A 14,799-nucleotide genomic window follows, 5' to 3' on the forward strand; every position below is an offset into this window, starting at 1 on the left:
AGTTATTGCCTGGAACCAGGGACAGCAGTGAGGGAAGAAGTAAAAGAAACATTTTGAGATTATGGAAATGTCCTATAACTTGATGGTGATGATGATTACATGGTTCTTTTAATTTGTCAAAACACATTAAGCCTTACACTTAAAATATGTATTTTGGCTGGGCGCGGTGGCTCACGCCTGTAATCCCAAAACTTTGGGAGGCCGAGGCAGGCGGATCACGAGGTCAGGAGATCAAGACCATCCTGGCTAATATGGTGAAACCCCGTCTCTACTAAAAATTCAAAAAATTAGCCGGGCGTGGTGGCAGGCGCCTGTAGTCCCAGCTAATCGGGAGGCTGAGGCAGGAGAATGGCGTGAACCTGGGAGGAGGTGCTTGCAGTGAAGCCCAGATGGCGCCACTGCACTCCAGCCTGGGCGACAGAGCGAGACTCCATCTCAAAAAAAAAAAAAAAAAAAAAATATATATATATATATATATATATATATTTATTTTTTTTGTATAATTATACCTCAGTAAAGTTAATTTTAAAAAGAAAAAAGTAAAAGGAACTATTTAACATAGCACATCTTGATTTTGTTAGGCATATGTATATTATCGCATGTGTTTTTAAATTAAGTATAACTTGCCTGGCTTTGTGAGTAATTAAACAAATTGAAAACTGTCAGAAGGAGAGAAAGTAAAGGAAATAAATATGACATTTTAACATGGTGGATCTAAAGAATTCCTAGACAGCCACCAGGTCTATCTCTAGCATTCATACATTTCTTCATATATTAATTCATTAAACATTGGAACACTTACCATGTGTCAGGGACTGCGCCATACATGATGACTCTGTCTTTAAGATTTTACAATACACTGGAAAGACAAACAATAATTACACTATAACATTATATATGGGGCTATATAAAAAATGCTGTGGGTACATAAATGTTGGGGCCACTGGTGGCTTGATTTCAGCATTTAGCCAAATAGTATCATACGCAGATTTCAAATCAGAAGTTCTAGAGAATAAAATGAGATTAAAACCTGACCTACATTACTTTTAAGTTTAAAAAAAGTATGTGGAATAATTTTTCCTGGGATGAGGGACGCAGGGTTGGAGAAATGCAAAGAAAAAGCAATTTATGGCCCTTGAATTTGGATTCATTTTGTTTGTATATTTTTTTCTTAGAAGTTTATAGTAATTCATTACACTGCTTTTCAAACAGATTTGATGAACATTTGTGATAAAGACACAAAAAGATGTCAGATTTGTGAGTTGTCAAATCAAGTCCAAATTAATCTTGAAAAAACAGTACCCATTTCTTCTCAATATCCATGAAAAAAAGAAATACAGATACCAGCACTGAGGGGAAATAAAATGGTTTTATCTCATTTTATATGGGGAAGAAATAACATTTATTGGGCCGGGCGCTGTGGCTCATGCCTGTAATCCTAGCACTTTGGGAGGCCAAGGTGGGCAGATCACGAGATCAGGAGATCGAGACCATCCTGGCTAACACAGTGAAACCCTGTCTCTACTAAAAATACAAAAAATTAGCCGGGCGTGGTGGTGGCCGCCTGTAGTCCCAGATACTCAGGAGGCTGAGGCAGGAGAATGGCGTGAACCTGGGAGGCAGAGCTTGCAGTGAGCTGAGATCACGCCACTGCACTCCAGTCTGGGTGACAGAGCAAGACTCCGTCTCAAAAAAAAAAAAAAGAAAAGAAAAGAAAAGAAAAAAGAAATACATTTATTTAGAACACATTAACTGGGATAAACAGACAAAAGCATAGTTAGAGGAGTTTTTTTTTTGTAAAATTTAAGATAAAGGGGTAAAACTTAGTGGGCAGGAATTATTACAGGATAGTTTTAAAGAGAGAAACAATCTGATTTATGAGAAGTTAAGAAATACTGTCTAAATTAGAAGGAAATGTAGATAGAAATGTCCAGGAAGATGGATTCTACTTTAAATGTGAGTAAAATGAGGCTGGGAACCATGGCTAAAAATTAAATCAGGGTTCAACGAAAACATTTTCACAGGATTTGGAAAATAAGTTAGCATCATGTATGATGCTTCTGCTTCAAAGTGGTAAGTTTGCTACTTACATGAACAAAAAGGTGATATAGTTGTTTTTTATTTTGTATTTTTATCTTATTTTATTTAACCTTTCCTTTTCGGTATCTTTCAAGCATTTTGAATTCTACGTGTTCAAAATGGAGCTCATCAATTTCCCATGCAAAACTAATTTTCCTCTGGACTTATCTATTGTGATGAATTATAACACTATCTAGTCATCTAGATGCCAAAATGTTCTTTTGTCTTTTCAATTCCCTATATTAAATTATTTGCCTAGTTGTGCAGGTTCTCTTTGTCTAAGCCATCTTTCCTTCCTTCCCATTTCCGCAGTCACTACCCTGATCTTGGTCTCTGTTGCTCCTTGCCTGGGCCCACAGAGCCTGTCTCACATTGTGCATGGTTAATAATGTTACTCTTGATAGCCAGGCCTAATTATATCACTTCCTGATATGGCTTGGCTGTGTCCCCACCCAAATCTCATCTTGAATTGTAGTTCCCATAATCTCCATGTGTCGTGGGAGGGACCTGGTGGAAGGTAAACGAATCATGGGGTCAGTTACCCTCATGCTGTTGTTCTCATGATAGTAAGTGAGTTCTCACAAGAACTGATGGTTTCATAAGAGGCTTTTCCCTCTTTTGCTCCTTTTTCTCCTTCCTGCCACCATGTAAAGAAGAACATGTTAGCTTTCCATTCTGCCATGATTGCAAGTTTCCTGAGGCCTCCCCAGCCATGCTGAACTGTGAGTCAATTAAACTTCTTTCCTTTATAAATTACCCAGTCTTGGGTATGTGTTCATCAGTAGCTTGAGAATGGACTAGTACACTTCCCCTGCTCCAACCATTTTCATGACTTCTCATGACTTCAGAATCTACTCAGGAGTTCAAGGTTGCCATAATTTACCTACCACCTACTTTTCAAAGTTTATTTTCAATGACTTCCTTATAGTCTTCTTACATTCTAATAAAACTGGCCTTTCCACTGATGCCCTGACACAACACCTGCTTTTCCATCTTCATATCTTTGCAATTGTGTTTGCGGTGCATGGAATATCCTCCCTTTCCTCCTCTATCCCATATGCCCTAACCTATCTTCATCCCTCTGTAAAGATCTCTGGTACATCAAATTCTTAGGGCCTTTTCTCTTGTTTAAACTTTTACGATACTTTTGTATTTTTGTGCTGCATCCTTTCTGTTACAAGAACATATAATTTTAATTTTCTGTACTACATTACAGCACTTTCCAGAGCAGGAATTTGTATATTACTCATATTTATGGCTCTTTAATCAATAATTAGTAAAAAAGCAAAGTATTATTTTTTAAAATATCATGTATTTTATGATTTATTCAAATTTTAAAATTTGAGATGTATCAGTTCCTAATGAAAAGTACTATACAACAAAATGAAAATTACTCTCTAGTATTTTCTCTAGGCCCCATGTATCAAGATCAGGTTGTAAATAAAGAATATTTTTACTGCAAATAAAGCAGCAACCTCTTCAGGTTCAGCTTGGAGAAATCTGAATTATTCTCACACAAGTAGCCACATAAATAAATCTTATCTGCACCTTGACACAATGTGTTTAACAAACGTCAATTAAACACAGCTGGTTTCTTCTCAGTCAGAGAAATTAAGGTGCAAATAAAAGAAGACATCGTATATAGATACATATTGTAGTTAGCCTTGTTCTAAGATTATTAAAAATAGGTCTTAATACCTATTCAGTAAAATTAATACCTCTCATTTAATTTTTAAAGTAAAAAATTATGTTCAGTGAATTTTTACTGAAATTATGTAATCACTATTTTTATATTTGACCTGTGTTGCTAGTTTGATATTTAAAAGCATTTAAAATTTGTTTTTCTATCTTCCAAAAAACTAGAAAGTTCTATGTGAATGTAGTCAAATTCAAACATATTTGCTTGAGGATTCTTCTTTAGGCAGAAATGTTTCACGTGGAGTCTAAGCATGCAAACATTTTCTACTATCTTAAATTATAAATTACAGAAAACAAAGCTCTAGAAATTGGAACTTGGTTGATTTTGATGGGAAACTGGGAGCTCTGGAAAATGATGTTGGCATCTAATGATGTTATTTGTTTTTATCTATTATATTAAATAAAGGTAATTGCTAAGCTTATTGCCCATTAGTATGTTATTCATTAAGTGAACTATTAAAATACATTTCACCTATGTTATGCTTTTTCTCATTCTCTTCTTCTTCTGTAAAGATTAACTGGCTTTTTCCTTAGCATAATATTAAAGTGAATTGTTTGCCTACATAGGGTTTGCCCCATCTCAGATTGTAAAGCCTCCCTGAACACTAGGCTTTTCAGGCTGCTGAAACTTGGGGACTGGTTTTATCCTGTATCATATCTATATGCACTATACACTACAAGCAGCAGAAAATATATTATTTTGTCTTGTATCTTCTTAGTTCCCAGCATACCACCTTCCCCCCACCAACTTTTAAAAAAGATTGAATCTGTTTTAGTGAGCCTCCAGAATGAAATGTTAATGGATAAACGAAACAGGAAGGATTGTTTGTTTTTACCGAATTGCACTGAATACCTTGTCTGACATAACTTGTGGTCAGTCTTTTCTTTTACACCCTCTAGAAAACATGTGAGTCATAGTTGATGGGGAAACAGTCATTATCATCAATTCTTGTCTGTGCTACCACTAGGTGGATGGTGCAGATTCTGTATTACAGACTGTAGCCTGCCAAATACCCAGGATCTTCCATCAATCACAGGCTGGAGATATACCTCGAGTCTCACCAGAGCCAGGGACTTTTAGTTATTGCACAGGCGGAATATCAACTCACTCTTCAAATAGCTCTAGTAATTTTGTGGAAATAAAAATTTAACTACTGCGTCACACTGTGATTTGGAAGAATTTAACCATTATAATACCATCATCATTTTTCTACATAGAGGACAGAATAGATGTTTCAGGTCTGAAGCAATTTCTTGGTATTGCAATGTAAGATTTCCTGGGAAATGTTGGTTTCAATGTAGAGAATTTCTTCCTACTTTATCAGTCATCTCGAAGTTGTTTTTGTTATAACATTTCTTTTACAATATAAGACTATCCTTTCCATCTTGACTTGTGATTGTTAGTTATTATTAAAACTAGGCATTGTTAAGCATGAAAAGCTGAAAAGAAAATAAGAATTAATGCAAATTACTTGGTCAGAGAGCCTCACAAAGGACTTAAATAGATTTGGAATGAAAAATAGCAAGACTAGGTTAATTTAAATAACTTGCCATATAAATGTTGGAAAGCAATTACCAAAATCCCTAAAATTTTAAGCATCAAGATTAAAGGTTTAAAATTAATTCATTTTCTCTTACACAAACATAATCCTCCTTTTAACGTGCTTTGTTCTTTTAATTCTGTGATTTACCTAGGTGCATTTGCATTTATTGTATTTTTTTTTCTGTTTTTCTTCCTTATGATGTCTTAATCTCCTTTGTGGGCAGGGACCATTAAAAATCTTTAATTGTGCCAGATGTCTCTGACTACCGAGTCAACATTCACTGATTGAGCCATGAAGATTGAGCTATGATGATATTGCCATCTTTCTATCCATTACAAATGTAAAGTTTTTTTCTAGCTTTCTATCTCTATGGGCAAGTGTGGTCTGAATGGAAGGTGAGCAATGAGTGTAGGTGTGGGATATGACATCATTTTAATTTTTTAAGTGTTTATGTTCTCTTACAAATTTATACTGCAGAGATGGTCTTTTACCACTATGAGCCATATAACGTGATGTACATAGCAGTTGCTTGAAAAACATTTGCACTTCTTGATGATAGATGAGGACTTTGTAGTTGCTTATTTTTTGTCATCTTTATGGAGCTAACATGGTAACAGTTATATCCTAATAGAAAAAAGTTAAAGTCCTAAAATCATCCAGGTCATTCTTAAGCAGGGCTGGAATGTCTCAGAATTTAGTAGCTATTCTTCACCAAGCAGAACTTAGTCATACCACTGTGGACTTCCCTTATTTTCTCCTATTTGCCACCAAAAAAGCAAGTGAAAGAATGTAAGAGAGGGATAAGGAGATGTGGCTACTGTTTAACAACCCATCCAGTTGTTGGCTCGTGGCTTTCATCCAGATGAGAATGATTCAGAATGACTCCAAAGGCCAAAAAATGTTTATATTCCATAATGTGACATTAAACATTTCTGAATCCAAAGTCTGAATTTTATTTTTCTCAAAAGCCATTTGCACTAATGTTTGTATTATAAATATGTCCCTCAAAGAGGTTGAGCTAGAAATGGTATTATCTGATGGAGGGGCTAGACATATAGATATGTAACCAGTTATCTTTTCTATCCTATGTTCTTATGACAGAAGCTACCTTCTTTGAAGCTATGAGAGGTGTTGATAGAAAGTGCATTTCTTTTGTACTGCTTGTGATAAAGGAACTCATGGCCAGGTTAATATTACATATAAACATGTTTAAGTACAGACTGTAATAGAGGCTCCACGAGGTCAGGGATTTTTGTGTTTTTTTGTTCTCTTATGTATCCCAAGACCTAAAACAGTACCTAACACATAGTAATTACTAAGGAAATAGTTACTGAATGAAAGACTAGAATATGGTCACATTATTCTTGCATTTTGTTTTCTTTGGCTATGCAAGTTGTATCGTATTTTCCTGTTTTCATAATCATCTTCTGAATATTGATTAATACTTAGTCATATGAAGAAATATTAATATAAGATATAGAATAGTCTTAACAATCAAGATAGAAAAAACATTTATATCCCAAGTGTTTTCTTTCTTTTCCTTTTTTCTATTTATCTTAAATAGGTTGATTATGTTTTGATTTCATTGTATAATACACTGTTGAGGTCAAACTAAGTTTTAGTGAAGATTATTTTGAAAGAAACAATAGAGCATTTAATAATTTTATTTGCAAAATATATTTCAGAAACATTTTATTTCTAGCCTTAAACAGAAATCTTAATAATATCTTCTACATTATGCAGGCAGCAAACTGTGAGACAGGCATGCCCAAGCATTTCTAGGGAAGGACTTACACATTCTTAATAGCAATTTTAATTGTTCCCAGAATTGAGAATTTTTATTCTAATAATGACATGGGTAATATGCCAATAAGATACATATTAAAGGTGAGACCTAAAATTCATCTTGCAAAATACAATTATTCACAAATGACTCTCTGAAATACCTCTTTAGGATTCTTCTTTGCTTTCCAGACTGTTCCACGAAATTTTTGCTGCTATTACTTTAGTATGCTACTACACCCCTTTCCACTGCTTACTTTAAGAAAATTCCCTCACACTGAATACGCACATATACATTTTGTAATGTTAATTCTAGTCTGTCTTTTCAGTTATCTTCTTGGCACAAATATCACCTCTAATAAACACCATTAATCATAATGATGGTATTAATATCAATAACAATGATTACCCATTCTGGATTAGTTTATTCATTTTCATTGACTTAAAATGATTACTTCTTGACTTGAGAGGTAAGCAGTTCCTTAGAGACCTCTGAGACTAGTGAGAATAGAGCAAAGAGGCCAACTGTTAGGCTTGTCAGACTTCCTTTTTTATGCTGGGCTATGCCCCTTTTCGCAGTTTCACTTGGATGAAGAACTGGAGATTTAGTAGTTAGTGTCTTTGCAGTGTGGGAGTGTCTAACTTGGGAAGTCATAGAAGAATGAGGGAAGGTCTTATCTATTTACTTCTCTGGTATTTTTCTGGTAGCTGAATTGATTTAATTTTACCCGTGAGAGATTACACATCATTAAGGATTGTGAGTGAGGCAAATGGCTATTTAAAGGTTGACAGTGTGAAAAAACTAATTAAAACATGCACAGTCTAATCAGAAAGAAGATATATGAGAAAAGGGGAGAATGTAAAAATGGTTAAGTTATTAAGCATGCACAAGATCTCAGGATAGTATCTCTACCTTATTGCTACATATTTCACCAAATAAGGATTATTTTTTTCTTATCTCATGGTAACATCAAATGAATAAGTTCAAATTTACATCTACAAACCAGAGATTAAATATGTCAATAAAAAAGTGAAATATCTGTTGGAAATGATAATCATAAATTAAGTAAGCCATAAATAGAATTTCAATGAGGTGTTTTGATTTGTGTGAATGAATTCATTAAATAAATATTATAGCAGCAAGTTAGAGGCCTGTAATATACTGACTAACTACCTAGTGGGATTCTTTTCCACTGCATTCCAAATTTATAAGAAATATGCAAAAATTAAGTAAAGAAATAGGTCTCAGAGATTATTAACTTTTATGTCATGTAGACTTAAATACAGTTTTAATGAACAGAACTGAAGAAAAATTGAATTATATTTACCATTTTTTATGCTTAGAAAAGTGGCTTCAATTTATTAAGAAAGAATCTTGAAATGGAAGATTGAAACTAAGTATGAATTGTCTGTTTAATTTACTGTTATCTCAAAATATTAAATTTATTAAATACTGTATTCACAAAGTGTTACTGAGATAGGACGTGGGATGCAACTGTGGAGGGGCTCAGACACTGGGACACAATGGGGACTAGGTAAAACAGGGATGGGGCAGAAACATCTCTCCATAAGACAAGCCCACCAATGTGCCATGTCAGTTTACCATTGCCATGGCAACATCTGTAAGTTACTGCCCCTTTCCATGTCAATAACCTAACAGCATGAAAGTTACCACTCTTTTTCTAGAAATTTCTGCATAATCTGTCCCTTAATTTGCATATAATTAAAAGTGGGTATACATATGACTGCAGGACTGCCTCTGAGCTGCTATTCTGGGCACACTGCATATAGGATAGCCGTACTCTCCAAGAAACAGCACCTCCGCTGCTGCTGTATGCTGTCACTTCAATAAAAGTTGGTGTCTAACACCACCAGCTCACCCTTGAATGTTTTCCTTAGCAAAGCCAAGAACCCTCCTGGGCTAAGCCCCAATTTTAAGACTTGTCTGCCCTGCATCTTTATGATCAATGCAAGAGTCTTCTGTACAATAAGGTATACAAATAGCAGCAGATGGTCTACTGAATAATTGAACATCTTTCAACTTCACTTGGCCTGTTAGGACTACCCTTCACCTGGTACTTTTCTAATAGTTGACTTAGTTGTTGGGCTAAAGCTAAAAGGGGCCAGAGATAATTTTAATTTCTTTTCTCTCTCACTGGAATAGAGGTCTCACAAGGTCAAGGCTCCACAAGGCTCAGTGCTAAAGGAGAGGAATCTTAAAAATGGTAAAAAATTGTTATAGTTTTCTTTTTCGTCTTTAATAAGATTAAATTCAACAGTCTAAAGCTAAAGAAACATTAAGTCTATAGAAGTGAAATTAATTATGTAAGTGAATACTGCAAATTATTGAAAAAACAATAGTTAAAACCTAATTTCTTTACTTCTGGTCCAATGTTCTTTCCATGCCACTATCCTGCTTCCTCCAAGCATTTTGTTACAAAAATTTTTTAAAATGTGCAACAATATATTTTCTTGAATTATCCAGAACGGTTATTCCTAATGTGTTTGGGGTGTTATTACTTACATGTTATGTTAATTATGCTGAACCTTTGTAAAATGTATGTATAACTTGTTTTTCTCTTTCTCTCTCTTAGGTTTTTCTTTCGTTTAAAGATGACACACTCTGAAATTAATTTGATTTTGAGATTTGAGAACTTGGACATACATACTTCCTATGGAAGGTAACATCTCTTTGGTAGTGATCACGTTTTGTCATGTTTATGTGCCTAGCAGCTAATAGAATGCCTGGTGCATGATAAACATTCCCATAACTGAATTAAACAAGTTGATACAATTGACATGTTTTGTGAAATCTTGCTTTAAAAATGATCTACTCAAGAGAGTGCTTCAAGTTTCCAGTTTGTGTGGGTAGACACTGTCTAAATTGAAAGTAAACTGTGATCTGTTGAACCAAGGATGGCATTATCAAACTTATTTATGGTTCTGTCCTGGTTAGGTGTCTCATTATTTGTGTTGTGATTGTTAAGTGCAGTCTTGATACCATCATATGATTTTTCTCATTTTAATGTAACTATATTTTCTATAATTTATTCCCATCTGTCCTTTCAGCTGACTGATAATTCCACATTACAGATTATGTTGTCTTTATTTTGATTCATGTTTTTGTCCTCATATAGTCCTTTTGCCTTTGATGCTACTACAACTTCAAAGAGAGTTTAAATAAATGAAGAGAATGTATAGGCTCAGTGCTAAAGGGCAGAAATCTTGAAAAATGTGGATTAAAAAATGGTTATATTTTTCTCTTCAGTCTTTACTGAGTATTAAATTCACCAAAGTCTCTTTTTGAGAAAGTCTTTTCCCTGTACTTCCCCTCTACTGACCCCTTCTTTATTTCGCATGTGTGTGTACTCCTTATAATTGATGATATAGCCGAGGGAAGGGCTTATGTTTAGGCAGACAATGGAGCAGATGGGTCTTAAACAGATTTGGGAAGCTAGAATCTGGAGAACATGAGAAACAACTCCAAGAACTCTCTCAGTACTGGGCACTGCATTTCCAGGAAATTACAGCTTTAGGGCCACAGAAAATATATTAAGCACCTGTTATAACAAATTTCCCTCTGCCTCCACCTGGGTGGGGTGGTAGGAGTGAGCAATAACTTCACTCCAGTATATAGTGTTTGCAGAGAAGGGTACCAAGCAGCCTCTTTATTAAATAAAACAAACTAAATAAGCAATGTGGGTTTTTTTGTAGTTTTTTTTTTTATTATACTTTCAGTTTTAGGGTACATGTGCACAATGTGCAGGTTTGTTACATATGTGTACATGTGCCATATTGGTGTGCTGCACCCATGAACTCTTCATTTAGCATTAGGTATATCTCCTAATGCTATCCCTCCCCCCTCCTCCCACCCCACAATAGGCCCCGGTATGTGATGTTCCCCTTCCTGTGTCCATGTGTTCTCATTGTTCAATTCCCACCTATGAGTGAGAACATGCGGTGTTTGGTTTTTTGTCCTTGCGATAGTTTGCTGAGAATGATGGTTTCCAGCTTCATCCATGTCCCTACAAAGGACATGAACTCATCCTTTTTTATGGCTGCATAGTATTCCATGGTGTATATATGCCACATTTTCTTAATCCAGTCTATCATTGTTGGACATTAGGGTTGGTTCTAAGTCTTTGCTATTGTGAATAGTGCTGCAATAAACATACGTGTGCATGTGTCTTTATAGCAGCACGATTTATAATCCTTTGGGTATATACCCAGTAATGGGATGGCTGGGTCGAATGGTATTTCTAGTTCTAGATCCCTGAGGAATTGTCACACTGACTTCCACAATGGTTGAACTAGTTTACAGTCCCACCAACAGTGTAAAAGTGTTCCTATTTCTCCACATCCTCTCCAGCACCTATTGTTTCCTGACTTTTTAATGATCGCCATTCTAACTGGTGTGAGATGGTACCTCATTGTGGTTTTGATTTGCATTTCTCTGATGGCCAGTGATGATGAGCATTTTTTCATGTGTCTTTTGGCTGCATAAATGTCTTCTTTTGAGAAGTGTCTGTTCATGTCCTTCGTCTACTTGTTGATGGGGTTGTTTTTTCTTGTAAATTTGTTTGAGTTCATTGTAGATTCTGGATATTAGCCCTTTGTCAGATGAGTAGATTGCAAAAATTTTCTCCCATTCTGTAAGTTACCTGTTCACTCTGATGGTAGTTTCTTTTGCTGTGCAGAAGCTCTTTAGTTTAATTAGATCCCATTTGTCAGTTTTGGCTTTTGTTGCCATTGCTTTTGGTGTTTTAGACATGAAGTCCTTGCCCATGCCTATGTCCTGAATGGTATTGCCTAGGTTTTTTTCTATGGTTTTTATGGTTTTAGGGCTGATATTTAAGTCTTTAATCCATCTTGAATTAATTTTTGTGTAAGGTGTAAGGAAGGGATCGAGTTTCAGCTTTCTACATATGGCTAGCCAGTTTTCCCAGCACCATTTATTAAATAGGGAATCCTTTTTGTCAGGTTTGTCAAAGATCAGATAGTTGTAGATATGCAGCATTATTTCTGAGGTCTCTGTTCTGTTCCATTGGTCTAGATTCAATGCCATCCCCATCAAGCTACCAATGACTTTCTTCACAGAATTGGAAAAAACTACTTTAAAGTTCATATGGAACCAATAAAGAGCCTGCATTGCCAAGTCAATCCTAAGCCAAAAGAACAAAGCTGGAGGCATCACACTACCTGACTTCAAACTATACTACAAGGCTACAGTAACCAAAACAGCATGGTACTGGTACCAAAACAGAGATGTAGACCAATGGAACAGAATTTTTTGTAGTTTTTTAAAAAATCACACATTTTGCAGCCTTCGTGTATTTGTATAAATATCTGTTTACACATTGCTTTGTTTTCTGGTGTTATTTCTTGTTAATTCCTTAAGGAAACATTGTAGACTCTTATATATGCCTTGTATATTCTTGTACAGTGAATGAATAACTTAAGAACAGAAATATGTCATGTAGATATATAAATTTCTGAGAAATAATCTAGTCCGATCTCCAAACTACTGCAGACAAAGAAACAGAAACTTGGAGAGGCTGCACAACTTCTAATCAGCAGCAGAAAGGGTTAGTCTTGGTTTCTTTTGATTCCCACTGCAATGTGTTTTCCATCAGAAAAATACAACTGCTGCCAAACTGATAGACTTCCTATAACTCTAGACTATAGGATTGAAGAGGTTGTTATTTTAGTGCTGAGCCTTTATGACCTAATATAACTTCCTAGCACAGGAATATCTCTTCAACTAAGATGTATGCCACAACCTAGAAATTTTACTTCTCAATATCTACCCTAGAGTAATGCATGTTTATAAGGATTCATAAAAAAGGATGTTGCAGCAATGTTTGTAATAATAAAGTTGTGGAGAGAACTTAAATGTTTTTGCGTAGGGGAATGGTTAAATAAATGTTAATATTTTTATTCCATGAAATACTATGCAACAATTTAAAAGAATGAGTCATACCTATGTTTGGCAAAAACAGCTGAATTCTAGGATGTTGTATTACAGTGTGTACAACACATAGCCATGTAAAAAGCAATATTATATAATATATCTAGATCCATGTGATGTGTGTGTAAAAGCATTAACAAAGGGTGGGAATTAAATATGTTAAACTGTGATAGAGATAGTCACCTATGGGGATGGTGGGACTAAAAGTTGAAGGTGGCTGTCAAAGGTGATTTGATTTCATCTCCATGTCTTAAATTTGTAAAAAAATAAAATGTATTTATAAATGTATCAGTGTAATGTAAAAACAAGTTGGTTAAAGCACATTATCCAATAAAAGCTTAATATGTCCCTGTTTGACATGATCTTAGACTAGGGGCAAGGAGAGAATATGCAGATGTGGGAAAAGAGGTTGTCATTCTAGGCCGGCTCATGTTTCACAAAGCAGATAACATAAATAAGTTATTTATATTTCATTATTACAGGAAAAAGAAAATAACAAAGAATAAGGGGGCAGCAATGAAAGAAGACAGTTAAGGTAGTCACGTTTTTACCAACAGAGCCAATTTAGTTAATAACAGGAAACCAATTTTCTTCAAGTTCAAATAAGTGATCCTCAAATATTTACAATGCATAGTCTCTGTTAAAGTTCACAATTTTCAGTCTTTGGTTATTCTGAAATATATTATCTTTTGATGCTTCTGTGCATAATCATAATATATATGTTTTGACATTAATAGAAATCAGAAAAAAATGAGTAAAAATCAGGACAGAACAAAAGGGGGATTTTAAATATACACTTTTGGGAAAACGGTAAAGTATTCAGAAATGCCAAATTATTGGTAAGGATGAGTGGTATCTGATTAAAATATTATCTTTCTAAGCTCTGAGCCTGCTGCAGGCAAACATGTCATTTTGAAATGATGCCTTATTTATAGGAAAAAGAGCTTCATGAATGGCTATTTTACATAAAAAATCATTCACAGTGAAACTTTGTGAGGTTTATTTATGGGAAGCTATATAGTGTGGAGGTTAAGATCACAGGCTCAGATGTATCTAAATTTTGAAACCTGGTTGCACCATTTACAGATTTAAAGATCTTGGGTAAGTTATTTACTCTATCTGTACCTCAGTTTACTCTTTTTTTGAAGACAATAATACTGCATACCTCACAGATTGCTCTAAAGAGGTAATAAATGAAGTAATAAAAGAAAAGCAATTAGCTCTGCAAGTGCTCAGTAAGCTACAGAAGAGTTACTTTTTTCTCCCTCCAGTGGAAGTGTATAAATGTAGGCAGACTGCAAAATGATAGCCTTTTATTAGTGTTCTGCAAAACAAGGTGTAGATTATTTAGCTCTTTAGTTAACTTGGTGAATATAGACACCAAAGATATGAGAATTTTATCTCCATAGTGCATTTTTCAAGTTTAGAGAAGGGCAGAACGATTAGATATTTCTCTTGGTCTAGCATGCCCAAGAAAAAAGGGAGAGTTGGAGCAAAGCCAGGGAGAGGCTGGAGATAAAGGTGATGGTGGGGAGATGATGCATGCTTAGCGTGTGGTCCACAGGGCTGCCCTCTGCCCACAAAGGGTAATGACTTCTGTTGGCAAAGATTTGGGAGAAAAGGGATTGAGATAAAAGTGTAGAAGGTGTCTGCCAATGCTAAATCACTCCACAGTTGTGTGGTTTCTTTGGAATTGCCCTTGCTTATCATGGAGTATCTTTCACGAGT

At 35.1% G+C, this 14,799-nt stretch overlaps 1 protein-coding gene across 3 annotated transcripts in view; it reads left to right on the forward strand.

Moving 5' to 3' along the window:
- Positions 1–14,799, forward strand: part of PKIB (cAMP-dependent protein kinase inhibitor beta) — a 256,234-nt gene that overhangs the window by 103,798 nt on the left and 137,637 nt on the right. For 2 of the 3 annotated variants that reach the window (XM_063605441.1, XM_063605443.1), the window contains 2 exons: positions 9,268–9,328; positions 9,698–9,784. The gene's annotated coding sequence lies outside the window, so the exon portion shown is untranslated. The remainder of the gene's footprint in view (positions 1–9,267; positions 9,329–9,697; positions 9,785–14,799) is intronic. The other variant, XM_063605442.1, reaches the window with a different exon arrangement.

The sequence above is a fragment of the Pan paniscus genome, chromosome 5 (genome assembly GCF_029289425.2).
Source record: "Pan paniscus chromosome 5, NHGRI_mPanPan1-v2.0_pri, whole genome shotgun sequence".
Classification (NCBI taxonomy): Eukaryota; Metazoa; Chordata; class Mammalia; order Primates; family Hominidae; genus Pan; species Pan paniscus.